Source organism: Rhinolophus ferrumequinum, chromosome 4 (genome assembly GCF_004115265.2).
Source record: "Rhinolophus ferrumequinum isolate MPI-CBG mRhiFer1 chromosome 4, mRhiFer1_v1.p, whole genome shotgun sequence".
Classification (NCBI taxonomy): domain Eukaryota; kingdom Metazoa; phylum Chordata; class Mammalia; order Chiroptera; family Rhinolophidae; genus Rhinolophus; species Rhinolophus ferrumequinum.
The window spans coordinates 103177790-103192129 of NC_046287.1; the positions used below are offsets into that span (position 1 = coordinate 103177790).

Consider the following 14340-nt stretch of genomic DNA (forward strand, 5'->3'; position numbering starts at 1 on the left):
TACATAAAAAAGTGACATCAGCATCATGGCAGAGTGTGAAGACTCCTTTGTTCCTCCCTTAAATTTTAAGATGGATATCTGTAACTCCAGAAAGGATTCCTGTTCAATGTACAAACGCACTAAAAGATCCACAAATAGGAACATGTGAAGGTCGGTGGGTTGAAATGAGTACAGGAGGTGACATGGGGGGAAAAGGTAGGGATGGTGGCCACAGATGCACTTAGGAGCCCATCACGGCTCCAATGCGCGTGCTAGTGTTGGAGAAATTGGGCTTCAGCCTTCACACTATGGCTCAGATTGTAAGAGGGGGAGAAGCACTGGTCCTCCAAGAAAAAGTACCTCTCTCCCACTTCCCTTCACAGCGGAGCCCAGTAGAGGTGGTCGGGAAGCCTTTAACAGGACAGCTGTGCCAACAGTTATTGCTGGTGTGGCGCGGAGCTGTGAGGACATGAGCTTGCCTCCCATGCCCCAAGCAGAGCCCGGTGAGAATCTCCAGGCACTGCAGAGGTACCAACAGCCACTGCTGGCAGGGGGCTGGAACAGTGAACTCGCAAAATTTCCTCCCTTACCCTACTTATCCCAGCAGAGCCCAGGAGAGACACCTCCAAAAACACAGCAGGCTCAGCAAACATTAGTAAAAAGGAAGAAGTGCTGGAAGCTTGAAAAACCAGCTCTCCACCATTGTCCACATTCCCTCACCACTATGGTGGTGCCCTGTGACCCAGGTGAGCCAGTAATAGAAGAGACACACATCATCCCAACGAGAAGGTGGCACCTTCCTTAACTGAAGCAATGCTGAAACACTATGATCACAGAGCCATAAATACTGTAGGTAAGAGAAAAAAACATTCCCTATAACATCTACTAGAAAACAAAAGAAAGTACCCTACCTATTAATCTGTAGAATTCTTGACAGCAAAATGGTATCTAAGCAAGAAAAGAGTTCACTACGTCAAATGTGCAGGCAAAGAATCCATCAAATAACATGAACAACCAAGTTAACTTGAAAGCACAGAAAGAAAATGAAAAGTCTACAGGAACAAAACACAAAGGCATAGAAAACAGTGACTTAAATGACAGAAGATTTAAGGCTGCAGCTGTGAAAAAGATACAAAAAAACTGAGAATGGCAGTTCAATGAGCTCATGAAGGAAATTAATGAACAAAAGGAGTATTTTATCAAAGAAACTAAAACTATAAAAATGAACCAAACAAATTCTGGAACTGAAAAACTCATTAATGAGATGAGAAATGCATTAGAGAGCATTGGAAATAGGGCAAACTAGATGGAAGGAAGAATTAGCAGCTCGAAGATAGAAACCTAGAAATGATTCAAGTGGAAGAACAGAGAGAACAAAGCGTTTTTTAAAATGAAAGACTCTACAAGAATGATATGATTCTATTAGAGTGACATAAGGATAATGGATATATGAGAAGGAGAAACACGGGAGAAGGTAACACAGGACATACTCCCATAAATAATTGATGAGACTTTCCCAAGCCTATAGAGAGAACTGGACTTTGGAATAAAGGAACCTAAGACAGCACATAATTATATCAATTCAAAAACACCTTCTTCAACACAAATTTTACTCAAGCTGCAAAAAAACAATGGCAAAGAAAGAATTCTCAAGGCCACCAGGAAAAAAGCCTGAACTCTACAAAGGAACCCATTATATTGTGCTCAGATTTTTCAGGAGAAACATTACAAGGCAGGAAATAGTGGAAGAAAATATGCAAAATATTGAAAGAGAAAACCACCAACCAAAAAGAATATACTCAACAAAGTTGACCTTTAGATATGAAGGAGAAATAAAGGCTTTATCAGACAAACAAAAGCTGACAATTTACCACCACAAGACCTGCATTAAAAAAAATGGTGTAAAAGCTCTTCTACCAGAAACAAAAAGGCAAAAGTACACAAAACTTGATGATTAACAGACAGAAGTAGAAAATTGCAACTCTACTTCAGAACAGAATCTTAATCTTAATTATAATATAACAGTTAAAGTGGAAGAGTAAACATTAAAAATAACTATGACTACTGAAAATTGGCAGTAAATGTACAACATAAATATGGACAGTTTGTGATAACAAAAACAAAAGGAAAGGAAGGGACTAAACCTGTACTAAGAAAGGAAGACACAAAAATCTTTTTTCTCATTGCATGTATGAAACATTTTTTATGTAAACCAAGTGGTAACCACAAAACAAAAACACAGAGTTGAAACAAGGAACAAAAAAAGCAAAGAAATGGAAAAAATCATAGAAAACTCACAAATTAAAATTACAGTAAAATAAGGGACATGAAACAATACAAGCAGAAAATAAAACAAAATGGCTGTAGTAAGTCCTCATAAATCAATAATCACCCTAAATATAATGGATTGAACCCACCAGTCAAAAGGCACAAGGTAGCAGGATGGATTAAAAAACAAAACCCAACTATATGATGCCTGTAGGAAAATCATCTCAGATCCAGAGACAAAACTAGACTCACAGTGAAGAGATGGAACATAGTACTCCCAGCAAATGGCATCCAGTATGTAGCAGTACTTGTATTACACTAAATAGATTTCAAGATAAAAGAAAACAAGAGGCAAAGATGGACATTTTATAATGATAAAGGGGATAATTCATCAAGAAGACATAACACAACAATATATATACACCCAACGTGGGAGCACCAAAATATATAAAGCAACTATTAACAGACCTAAAGGGAGAAACAAACACAAAATCCAATCAATTATGGTAGGGGGCCTGAATATCCCACTCATAGCAATGGATATATCATCGAGACAAAAAGTCTACAAGGAAATACATATAAGCCTTAAATGACACATTAGAGCACATATACTTAATTGATATGTACAGAACTTTCCATCCCAAAAGGACAGAATACACATACTTCTCAAGTGCACACAGGAAAGTCACTTTAATAAATGGTGCTGGGAAAACTGGAAAGCCATGTGCAAAATGAATGAAACTAGACTGCTATCTGACACTATACACAAAATTTAACTCAATGTGAATTAAAGATTTGAATATAAGATCTGAAACAGTAAAATACAAGAAAGTATATGAGGTCTGCCAATTAGGTTCACAAACTCATCCTAGAAAAAGTGCTACATACCTCATTGCTTAATATCGCTACAGTCACCTTCGAAGTACTCCCCTTCGGAAGCTATGCTTTGACGCCAGCGCCTAGTCCACCCTTCAAAGCAATTTTGGAATGCTTTTTCTGGAATGGCCATCAGAGCTGTCATCATATTACCCTTGATGTCCTGAATGTCATCAAAATGTCTTCCTTCCAATATTTCCTTAATCTTTGGGTAAAAAAAGAAGTCACTGGGGGCCAGATCAGGTGAGTAGGGAGGATGTTCCAATACAGTTATTTGTTTACTGACTAAAAACTCCCTCACAGACAGTGCTGTGTGAACTGGTGCATTGTTGTGATGCAAGAGCCATGAATTGTTGGCGAAAAGTTCAGGTCGTCTAACTTTTTCACGCAGCCTTTTCAGCACTTCCAAATAGTAAACTCAGTTAGCTGTTTGTCCAGTTAGTACAAATTCATAATGAATAATCCCTCTGATATCAAAAAAGGTTATTAACAACATCGTTGTAACAGGTTCACAAACTAATTGTTAGACCTCGTAAGCACTAAATTTATGGACCTTGGTGTCAGAGGCATTTTTGTGAACTTGACCCCAAAGGCAAAAGAAGTAAATGCAAAACTAAGTAAATGGGACTACATGAACTAAAAAGCTTCTGCACAGAAAAAAAAATCCATCAACAACAAAAAAACAACCAACCAACTAGAAGATATTTGCAAATACCTCCGATAAGAGGCTAATATCCAAAATTTATAAAGAACTCATACAACTCAACAAGAGAAAAAACAATCTGCTAAAAAAAAAAATGGGCAGAGGACCTGAATAGACCCTTTTCCAAGAAAGACATACAGATGGCCACGAGATATGTGAAAAGATGCTCAGCATCACTAGTTATAAGGGAAATGCAAACCAGAACCACAATGAGATACCACCTCGCACCTGTTAGAATAAATAAGACAAGAAACAACAAGTGTTGGAGAGCATGTGGAGAAAAGGGAACCTACATACACTGCTAGTGGGGATGTAAATTGGTACAGCCACTATGGATAATACTACGGAGTGTTCTCAAAAAATTGACAACAGAGCTACCTATGATGTACCAATCCTTCTGGGTATCTACCTGAAAAATGTGAAAACCCTTATTTGTAAAGATATATGTGCCCCTATTTTCATTTCAGCATTAGTCACAATAGCCAGGATGTGGAAACAACCTAAGTGTCTTCAATGGATGACTGGATAAAGAAGATGCAGTACATAGTATATACAACAGAATACCACTCAGCTCACACACAAAAAAAGATGATGAAATATTGCCATTTGTGACAACATGTATGGGTCTTGAGAGGATTATGCTAAGGGAAATAAGTTAGATGGAAAAGGACAAGAACTTTATGAACTCACTCATACCTGTTATATAAAACAAAAAGCAACAAGTGAACAAACACAAAAAAATACAAACAAAAAGGCAAACTCATAGATACAAAGAACAGAATGGTGGTTAACAGCAGGGAAGTGTGGAGGGAGCGGATGAAGACGGTGACAGGGCTCAAATATGGTCACAGAAGGACACTAGACTTCAGTGGGTGAGCATACAATACAGTATACATATGAGGACTGACAAGATCGCAAACTTGTTGAAACAAAGTCGCTAACTTTTATTGATGTCAGAGGGATTATTCATTATGAATTTGTATGACTGGACAAACAGTTAACCAAGTTTACTATTTGGAAGTGCTGAAAAGAGTGCATGAAAACGTTAGACGACCTGAATGAACTTTTTGCCAACAATTCATGGCTCTTGCATCACAGCAATGCACCAGCTCACACGGCACTGTCTGTGAGGGAGTTTTTAGCCAGTAAACAAACAACTGTGTTGGAACACCCTCCCTACTCACCTGATCTGGCCCCCAGTGACTTCTTTCTTTACCCGAAGATGAAGGAAATATTGAAATTGGAAGACATTTTGATGACACTCAGGACATCAAAGGTAATACGACGATGACAGCTCTGATGGCCATTCCAGAAAGAATTCCAAAATTGCTTTGAAGGGTGGATTAAGCACTGGCTTCGGTGCATAGCTTCCCAACGGGAGTACTTCGAAGGTGACCATAGTGATAGTCAGTAATGAGGTATGTAGCACTTTTTCTAGGATGAATTTGCGAATTTAGTTGTCCAACCTCGTATATAGTATTATAAATATATGCATTTGAAATGCATATGTTATTAACCAACATTACCCCAATAAATTTAAAATTAAAATGTGTGTGTGTGTGTGTGTGTGTGTGTGTGTATATATATATATATATGTATGTATATATATTTGTGTGTATGTATACAGGGGGTGCAAAAAAATGTATACATGACTTGTATGCATCTTTTGTTATCGGTATATATTATTTCAATTTTAAGTTTTTTCCTTTCTTAAAATGTGTGTACATTTTTTTTGGCACCCTCTGTATGTATGTATAGATGTAGATGTGAACAAAACATTCTCCACCTCTGTGTGAAATCGGGGGATTTCATTTCATTTTTAAGTTCCATGTTGTGACCTTGACCAACCTCAGTCTTTAGCAAGCATATCAAAGCTTTCTAGGTAACAATCATCTGTGTTCCTTAAAAATGTAACCATAAATATTTTTGTTAAAAACAGCTGGAATGGCATGACAACCAAAATAAATATCAAACTTGTAATCGTATTGATTATAAACAATCCCTATCACAAGACCACCAGGAGGCATGGCCCCCTGGCACTACTGCAGTCTTTGGCCCTTGTCCTGTAACAGGTCGGTTAGCAGAGAATAACCTGCACAGAATTGCTGGGGCATCTATTTTGCTTGGACCCAATCTCCCCTTGCTTATTATAAGTAAATTACCCTATAATAAATTTTGTTACATTCTATGGAGTTGCCTGCTTCATCTAAAGATACATTCTCATTGCAGTGACTATTACACCTGTGCCCACAACTGGACAATTGGCAAGACAGCTAGGAGCCCAAAAATGAACAGGTATGGGTAAGGGGACCTTCCAGGGGAAAGCCCGTTGTCTCTGGGGGAAATCCCAAGCTGGCCATCTATGTCTCTATGAGGAGGGGTGGCCCGTACACTAGATGCACGTGGACTGCCACATGAATACTGGGACACCCCTAAAATGCCAGCAGGTCTTATGCGTTTGTTTGAAGAAGCGTTATACACTTTAGAAAGAAAGCACATGGCCACAGCTGTGGGCTGGCCCCTCTAGTGTGCTTCAGATGGCCACCAATGCCCCGCTAGAGGCAGAAAGACGCCAAGGTTAGGAAGTTAGAGAAAGAACTGAAGCTAGTTGTAGAATGTCTACAGCTCTGCTAGCGTGGGGGCTGCCTGATAGAGGTGAGGGGAGGGAAGGGCCTTTGGACAGACCCCACTTCTTTGATAGAAGCCGTGAGGTCTCTGTTTGCATCTGTTTGTATATTCATGTGTGTCTACGTATGTATTGTATTTGTGTGGTATTTTCTACCTCTGGATGATATTGCTAACTTGTAAAAGAACTACGTTTAATTGGCTTAAGAACAAACAAGCGCTCGTAAGGATTGGCTAGTTGAAAATTCTCAGTAATATAAACTCACCTGAATGCTTTTCAGGATCACATGATCTAATTTTAATCTTTAGTAAATAAAAGTTAGTTTAAGTTTGCTGGTTTCAGTAAAACAGACATGTCCTAGAGTTATCTAAGGGTTAAGAATATTAATTAAGATGATAGGAAAATCATTTGGGCTTATTTGGTGTGTTGAAATTACATGGGAAACGTCAAATGAAAACAACATCAAACCTTCATGTTGCGTCTGTATAAGTATATATTATAAGTGTTCCAGAAATTAGGTGATATTCCTGGAAATCTGAGATGTCCTGACATAGTATGCCAGTCATCAAAATTGAGACACACACTAAAAGGACTGACCCTGAGTATCAGACTGCAGCATACGTGGATGAAGTCCATTCTGTTTAGGCAAAAAACAACCCAATTGCCAGACTTTTGCCATCCTGATGTCCTTATAACATGGCAACAATCTGCTCCCGGATCAGGAAAATTAAGATGGGTGACCAATGGCTGTAAGTTAAATAAATAGTTGGGGCCATGGGAAACCCCATAAATGGCCCCTCGGTTCTTCCCCGCTCCATAACAGACTCTATTTCTTCGGTTTTTGCTTTCCTTCATTCACCATAAGGTATTTAAGCTGAACTTCACTCAACTGCCACTCAGCATGGGTTATCAATATGTTTTTGTTGTTGTACGTATGCTTTCTGGATGGGTTGAAGCTTTTCTTTGCCTCAAGGCTGATGCCCTGACAGTGACAAGGAGACTGCTACAAAATATGTTTCCCACCCAGCGGTATTCTTTCCAAGTGCTCCCTTGATGATATTTACACAGCCCCATCGTGTATCATGGGATGGTGGCTCGGGACCGGTCACTGTTTTCCTTCCCGACCTGTGTGAAATGGACTCGTTATATTGATGACACAAAGTTAACTTGTGGGTAGTTGACAAGGATCAAGTTGAAATGTTTGCCTTGTGTAACTTTTCCAGTATCCAAATTATATTTCTTTAAATGTTATCTAATTCACTTTTAGTATCTATGAGATAGAAATAAACTTTCTGTATTTTTTATGTTGTTATATTCAGATTAAATTATTCCTTACTTAAAAAAGAAAAACTATTCATTGAAGAAATCATGGGAAGGAAAACACCAACATACTAATGGAAAGAATTCAGTCAAGAGACAGAGTTTGTGAAAGCATCGGACAGCAAGAAGTTTATTAGCAAGAAGTAAAGTGAGGCATGGAGTGGGCTGACCCAGGAGAGGGAAGCAACCTCTCCTTACATTACGGCCTGAAGTCAACCAACTGGCAATCAGGGAAGCTGGATGTAAAGTGGGGAAGAGCAAAAACTGGAATCCATAAGGATAAACTGGAAACCACAAGGACAAACTATGATGTTGGCTGATCTACAGGGGAAGCTGATGCCCTCCACCATGGAACTACCCGTGCACTTGGCCCAGGACTAGGAAAAGCTGAAGAAGGAGATATGGTATGTGCTTGAGGAACTGTGGACTGGTTACCACAAGGGGAGCTAGTACATCAGTGACAACCTGTGCTCACCACGACAACGCCTGACACCCTACACTGATTTTCAATGTGAAAAAAAAATGATAGCTGCTTTACTTAGGCCTTCCAGAACATTCTCATATTTTTCCTGCGCAGTCAACTGTAACTCAGAATCATGCAGGGAAAGAAATTCTAGCAAAGTTAATTTGAACTTAGCTAAGGTGACATAGTACAACGAACGCATCATAGTTTTTGTATTGCTTGTGATTCTGCCTATTTTATTCTGAAACTGAAACTTGGAGGAGAAAACATACCATAGCATTCAGATTTTAAAAGGCTGCCTCTTTTATTTTGAAATTTGGGACCCTCTAATAGCAAAAATAAGTGCCTTCTCTGTTTTCTTTGATGAATTTGTAATTAAGAAAACAAATATTTACATCAAAACATGTGACTTTGAATGAATTATGTACCACACCATACAGAAATTTGTGTGGCAAAAGACTGTCAAACTCTTGTGCAGATTTGACCTCTGCGAGAGGGTTGGATCCAAGCAAACCTGAGTGGGTTGTGACAGCATGTCCAGCTTGATGGTCTCCTTGTTCAATTCTGAACTACCACATCCACAGACAGCGTTAAATAGGAATCATCTTCCAAAGAAATCAGAGTGAGGCAGGAGAAATTCCCAAATAAGCTCATGACAGTTCTGAGGTTTGCCTTCTATTGTGTGAGGAAGAGCAGCAGTGGGGTCTAGAGTGTTCCTGCAATGGACAGAACATGTGCAGAGAAGAGGTGATGATTTTTTTAGGAAGGCAGTCTATTGTAGGAAAGAGGGTCCGTGGCTTTGCACAGGAAAGAATTCTAGCATGAGCCAGGAAATAAAGTGAAAGTCGTTTGCTGAATAAAGATCTACTTCATCGGCAGAGCACAGGTTGCCTCTGAGTGAGAGACAACCCCAATTTGAGGTGTGGCAGGTTTTATTTGGTAGGTATTTTACATTGAAATGAAGGTGAGGAATATTCTATTAGTTTCAGGAAATGGGTGGGTTTTGCCAGAAATCTGGGATACACCCATTTTTGTCCTTGTATGGTCTTCTCTGGAGCTGTCATGGCACTGGTAGGTGTGTCCTTTAGCATGGAGATGTATTATAATGACTGTATAATGTGTCTGGAGGTTAGCTGCAAGTGAATGTCATTGCCATCTTGGTCTTGGCCAATTCTGGCAGTTTCCTTGTCTCACCTTGACTTACTGGTCCTTTGTCTTTGACTGGCAGTTAATGGTTTTCTTGGAGGCCCTGCCCTCACCCTATCTCAAATCTAGAGGCATAAAAATGCTAGGTAGGTATTTCCATTCCAGAATAAGATTTGAATAGCATCAGGGACTATAAGATTAAGTGCATGAACTGAGGCTAAATTGCCAGACTGGCAACTGCTACCACTGCACCAAAACAAGGTGGTATGGGCTCAAATAAAGGGATATAATCAATGGGTCTCTGATGTCTATTATGCTCTTGTTAAAACCCCTAGAGTTTGTCTTGATTTCCTATATACAAATAGAAAGAAAAGTTTATGACAATTAGGAAGTCCAAAGGTAGTGAGTCTATTCAGGGCAAGAACTCAGGTGTGTCAACTCATAGTTCTAAATTATGTTGTTTTGGTAAAGTCATGAAGAGCTTCTAGTCTCTGAAGGCAAAGAGACAGCGCTGTCCCCTATCACCTCTGCTTTTCAACATAGTTTTGGAAGTCCTCGCCAGAGCAATCAGGCAAGACAAAGAAATAAAAGGCATCCAAATTGGGAATGAAGAAGTTAAATTGTCACTCTTTGCAGATGACATGATGCTATATATAGAAAATCCTAAGGACTCCACCAAAAAGCTATTACAATCAACGAATACAGTAAAGTTTCCAGCTACAAATTCAACATGCAAAAGTCCATTGCATTCCTATATACTAACAATGAAATCTCAGAAGAAGAAATTTAAAAAAAAAATTCCTTTTGCAATTGAAACAAAAAGAATAAAATACCTAGGAATAAACTTAACCAAAGATGTGAAAGACCTATATGCTGAAAACTATAAGACCTTTTTTAAAGAAATTGAAGAAGACACAAAGAAATGGAAAGACATTCCGTGCTCATGGATTAGAAGAATCAACATAGTTAAAACGGCCGTATTACCCAAAGCAATATACAGATTTAATGCAATCCCCATCAAAATCCCAATGGCATTTTTTAAAGATATAGAACAAAAAATCATCAGATTTGTTTGGAACCACAAAAGACCCCGAATAGCCAAAGCAATCTTAAGAAAAAAGAACACTGCTGGGGGTATCACACTCCCTGATTTTATCTTGTACTACAGGGCTACAATAATCAAAACAGCATGGTATTGGCAGAAAAACAGACACACATACCAATGGAATAGAATTGAGAACCCAGAAATAAAACCACATAAATATGGACAGATAATTTTTGACAAAGAAGCAAAAAACATACAATGGAGAAAAGACAGCCTCTTCAACAAATGATGCTGGGAGAATTGGAAAGCCACGTGCAAAAGAATGAAACTGGACTGCTATCTGTCACCATGTACCAAAATTATTTCAAAATGGATCAAAGACTTAAGCATAAGACCTGACACAATAAACCGCATAGAAGAAAACATAGGTACTAAACTTATGGACCTTGGGTTCAAAGAGCATTCTATGAATTTGACTCCAAAGGCAAGGGAAGTAAAAGCTAAAATAAATGAATGGGACTATATCAAACTTAAAAGCTTCTGCACAGCAAAAGAAACCATCAACAAAATAAAGAGGCAACCAACTGAATGGGAGATTTTTGCCAACAGTGTCTCCGATAAGGGGCTAATATCCAAAATATACAAGAAACTCATACAATTCAACAAAAAAAAAACAAACAACCCAATTGATAAATGGACAGACATTTCTCCAAAGAGGACGTACAAATGGCAAATAGACATATTCAAAAATGCTCAACATCACTAATCATTAGAGAAATGCAAATAAAAACCACAATGAGATATCACCTCACCCCAGTTAGAATGGCTATCATCAACAAGACAAATAGTAACAAGTGTTGGCGAGGCTGTGGAGAAAAAGGAACCCTCAGAAACTGTTGGTGGGAATGCAGATTGGTGCAGCCGCTATGGAAGGCAGTGTGGAGGTTCCTCAAAAAATTACGAATAGAATTACCATATGACCCAGCAATCCCTCTCCTGGGTATCTACCAAAAAAATCTGAAAACATTTATCCATAAAGACACGTGTTCTCCAATGTTCACTGCAGCTCTATTTATGGTGGCCAAGACATGGAAACAACCAAAGTGTCCTTCGATAGATGAATGGATAAAGAAGTTGTGGTATATATACACAATGGAATACTATTCGGCGGTAAGAAAAGATGAAATAGGACCATTTGTGACAACATGGATGGATCTTGAGATTATAATGCTAAGCAAAATAAGTCAGACAGAAAAAGCAGAGAACCCTATGATTTCACTGATATGTGGTATATAAACCAAAAACAACAAAAGAACAAGACAAACAAATGAGAAACAAAAACTCATAGACACAGACAATAGTTTAATGGTTACCAGAGGGTAAGGGGGGCGGGAGGGAGATGAGGGTAAGGGGGATCAAATATATGGTGATGGAAGGAGAACTGACTCTGGGTGGTGAACACACAATGGGATTTATAGATGATGTAATACAGAATTGTAAAACCTGAAATCTATGTGACTTTACTAACAATTGTTACCCCAATAAACTTTTAATTTAAAAAAAACAAAACAACAACAAAAAACAATCGAAAATCCTAGAAATAAATTTAACCAAGGAGGTAAAAGACCTGTACTCCGACAATTAGAAGACACTGAAGAGAAAAAAATGAAGATAGAAATAAATGGAAGTATATACTGTGCTCATGGATAAGAAGAATTAACATCATTAAAAAGTCCACAGTACCCACAGCAATCTAGAGGTTCATTGCAATCCCTATCAAAAATACCAATGGCATTTTTCACAAAACTAGAATAACCCTAAAGGTCATATGGAACCACAAAAGACCCCGAGTAGCCAAAGCAATCCTGAGAAAGAAAAACTAAGTTGGACGTATCACACTATCTGATATCAAACTATACTGTAAGGTTACAGTAATCAAAACAGCACAGTACCCCTCCCTTCCAGCTTTCACCCTAAAAGATGCTGCAGCGCCTCTGTCTTTCTTATTCTCCCCCTTCCTTTTCTTCTTTTTCCCCCCTTTCCTCCCTTTCTCCATTTCCCCAGAAGGTGTATCCCCCAGTAGGGGCAGAACTGGTTTCACCCCCTCACACCCACCCCTCTACCCAGCCCCCTGCTGCCCTATGGTGAGAGAGAGCCTCCTCCCCGGGCACAAGCTGTGGCAATTGGAAGAGTGGGACTGACAGTGGCAGCCTCAGGTCCATGGTCATCATGGAACTAATTCACTGACCAACCCATTGGCCGCAGCTGTGTGTCCCACAGGAGCACAAACTCCCATGCACCCCCAGCCCCGTTCCCCCTCTTCTCCCTCCTCAGTGGGCTCAGTTCACACACACCTCTCACTGAGGAAAATGGTGGTAAGGGTCCCCCAAATGACCCCGTGTCACTACTGTGACGCCTACAGCTCCACCAGCGGGGGGGGAGGGAAGGAGAAGAGGAAGAGGAAGAGAAGGTATATCAAGATGGGAGGCAGGCAGATCCTAAGGATATGATGAAGTTTCCAGGGCCTTTGGAAAACCAGAGATTGTATTTCCTGTTGGAAAAGGCAATTTCTAGGGAAGCCCAGATGTGGAAGGTAAATGTGCTGAAAATGCCTACAAACTGGAATGTCTCTCCACCCCAGAGATTAAGTGATTTAGTGGCTGGCCACACTCAAGTACCATTTCAACCTTTACCCAGAAACATTTGCTCTGGCTAGCGGTCTCTTGCACAGGTTTTTCACTACTGTAACTGCCCATCCAAAATGCATGAGTTGTATTGCAATCTGTTTTTTCCTAGCTGCCAAGACTAAAGAGGAGGAAGAGAGAATTCCAGTACTGAAGGTGCTGGCAAGAGGCAGATTCTGAGGGTGGTCATCTGAAATTTTGAGGGTGGAGAGAATTCTTCTGGAGAAGCTGAATTGCGACCTTCCCACAGCCACACCACTGGATTTTCTTCATATCTTCCATGCAACTGCCATGTCAACAGGCCTGTTACTTTTCAGTTTGCCCAAACTGAGCCTGTCTCAACATGTGGCCGTCCTGACTGAGCGACTACTTCAATACATGGCCTGCAACCAACTCCTGCAACTCAAAGGATCCACGCTCTGTCTGGCCCTGCTTAGTCTGGCAATGGAGACATTCATTTCCTTACGATCGACTGCTGCAGAAAGTGCAGGTGAACCCTCTGTCAGGAGCCTGCAGCACGTCACCTTTCTACTCTGCAGTCTTCCCTGCCTCAGTTCCGTTCATGTCTAGTGTCCCCTGAAGCACACTCTGGTGACCTGGTGACCTGTGACAAAGCAGTGTTCAGATTACATCCCTTCTCTGTCCCAGGCCCAGATTTCTCCGAGGACAACAGCAAATCAGAAGTGTCAGTCAGGGGTACAGCAGCCTTCTGTCATCATCTCCCAGCTGCCAGTGGGGGCAGGCATACCTCTGCCAATTGCTAAGTGCAAGAAACGGAAGTGGATGACTTCTATGATGGAATCAAATGGCTCTAGAATGAAGATACTGTTCTGAAAGTGTGGGTTCTGTGCGGGAGGCACTGATGTAGCAAGGTCGGAGGGGCCTGCTTCCCCATGTCCACTTGCAGCCTGTGTCTGCCATGCAGCTTTCAGCACCAACTGAGGTGCTACACTACTCTGAGATGGGAACACAGAAGGCTCTAGAAAGGTATATACCTTATCAGGCTGATTTGAAGTGATCCAGGAAAAAAATCCATTTCCTTGTGTGGCTAATTATAATTCAACAGTATTTAAGCACCTTTTTAAAGACCAAAAAAATGTAAAATTCACAAGATCCAATTTTTAAGTAAAAAATTTCTTTGTAGTATTTGTCAGTTCTACCCTTTTCTCTGCTAAAATGTAATGCAGATTGCCATGTCAAACATTCATTCAGTGTTTTTTTTTAAGTTCC

At 40.0% G+C, this 14340-nt stretch overlaps 1 pseudogene; it reads left to right on the plus strand.

Annotated features, from left to right (window-relative positions):
• The first annotated feature begins 12935 nt into the window (after positions 1–12935).
• Positions 12936–14128, plus strand: LOC117021233 (cyclin-I-like; annotated as a pseudogene).
• Positions 14129–14340: the final 212 nt, after the last annotated feature.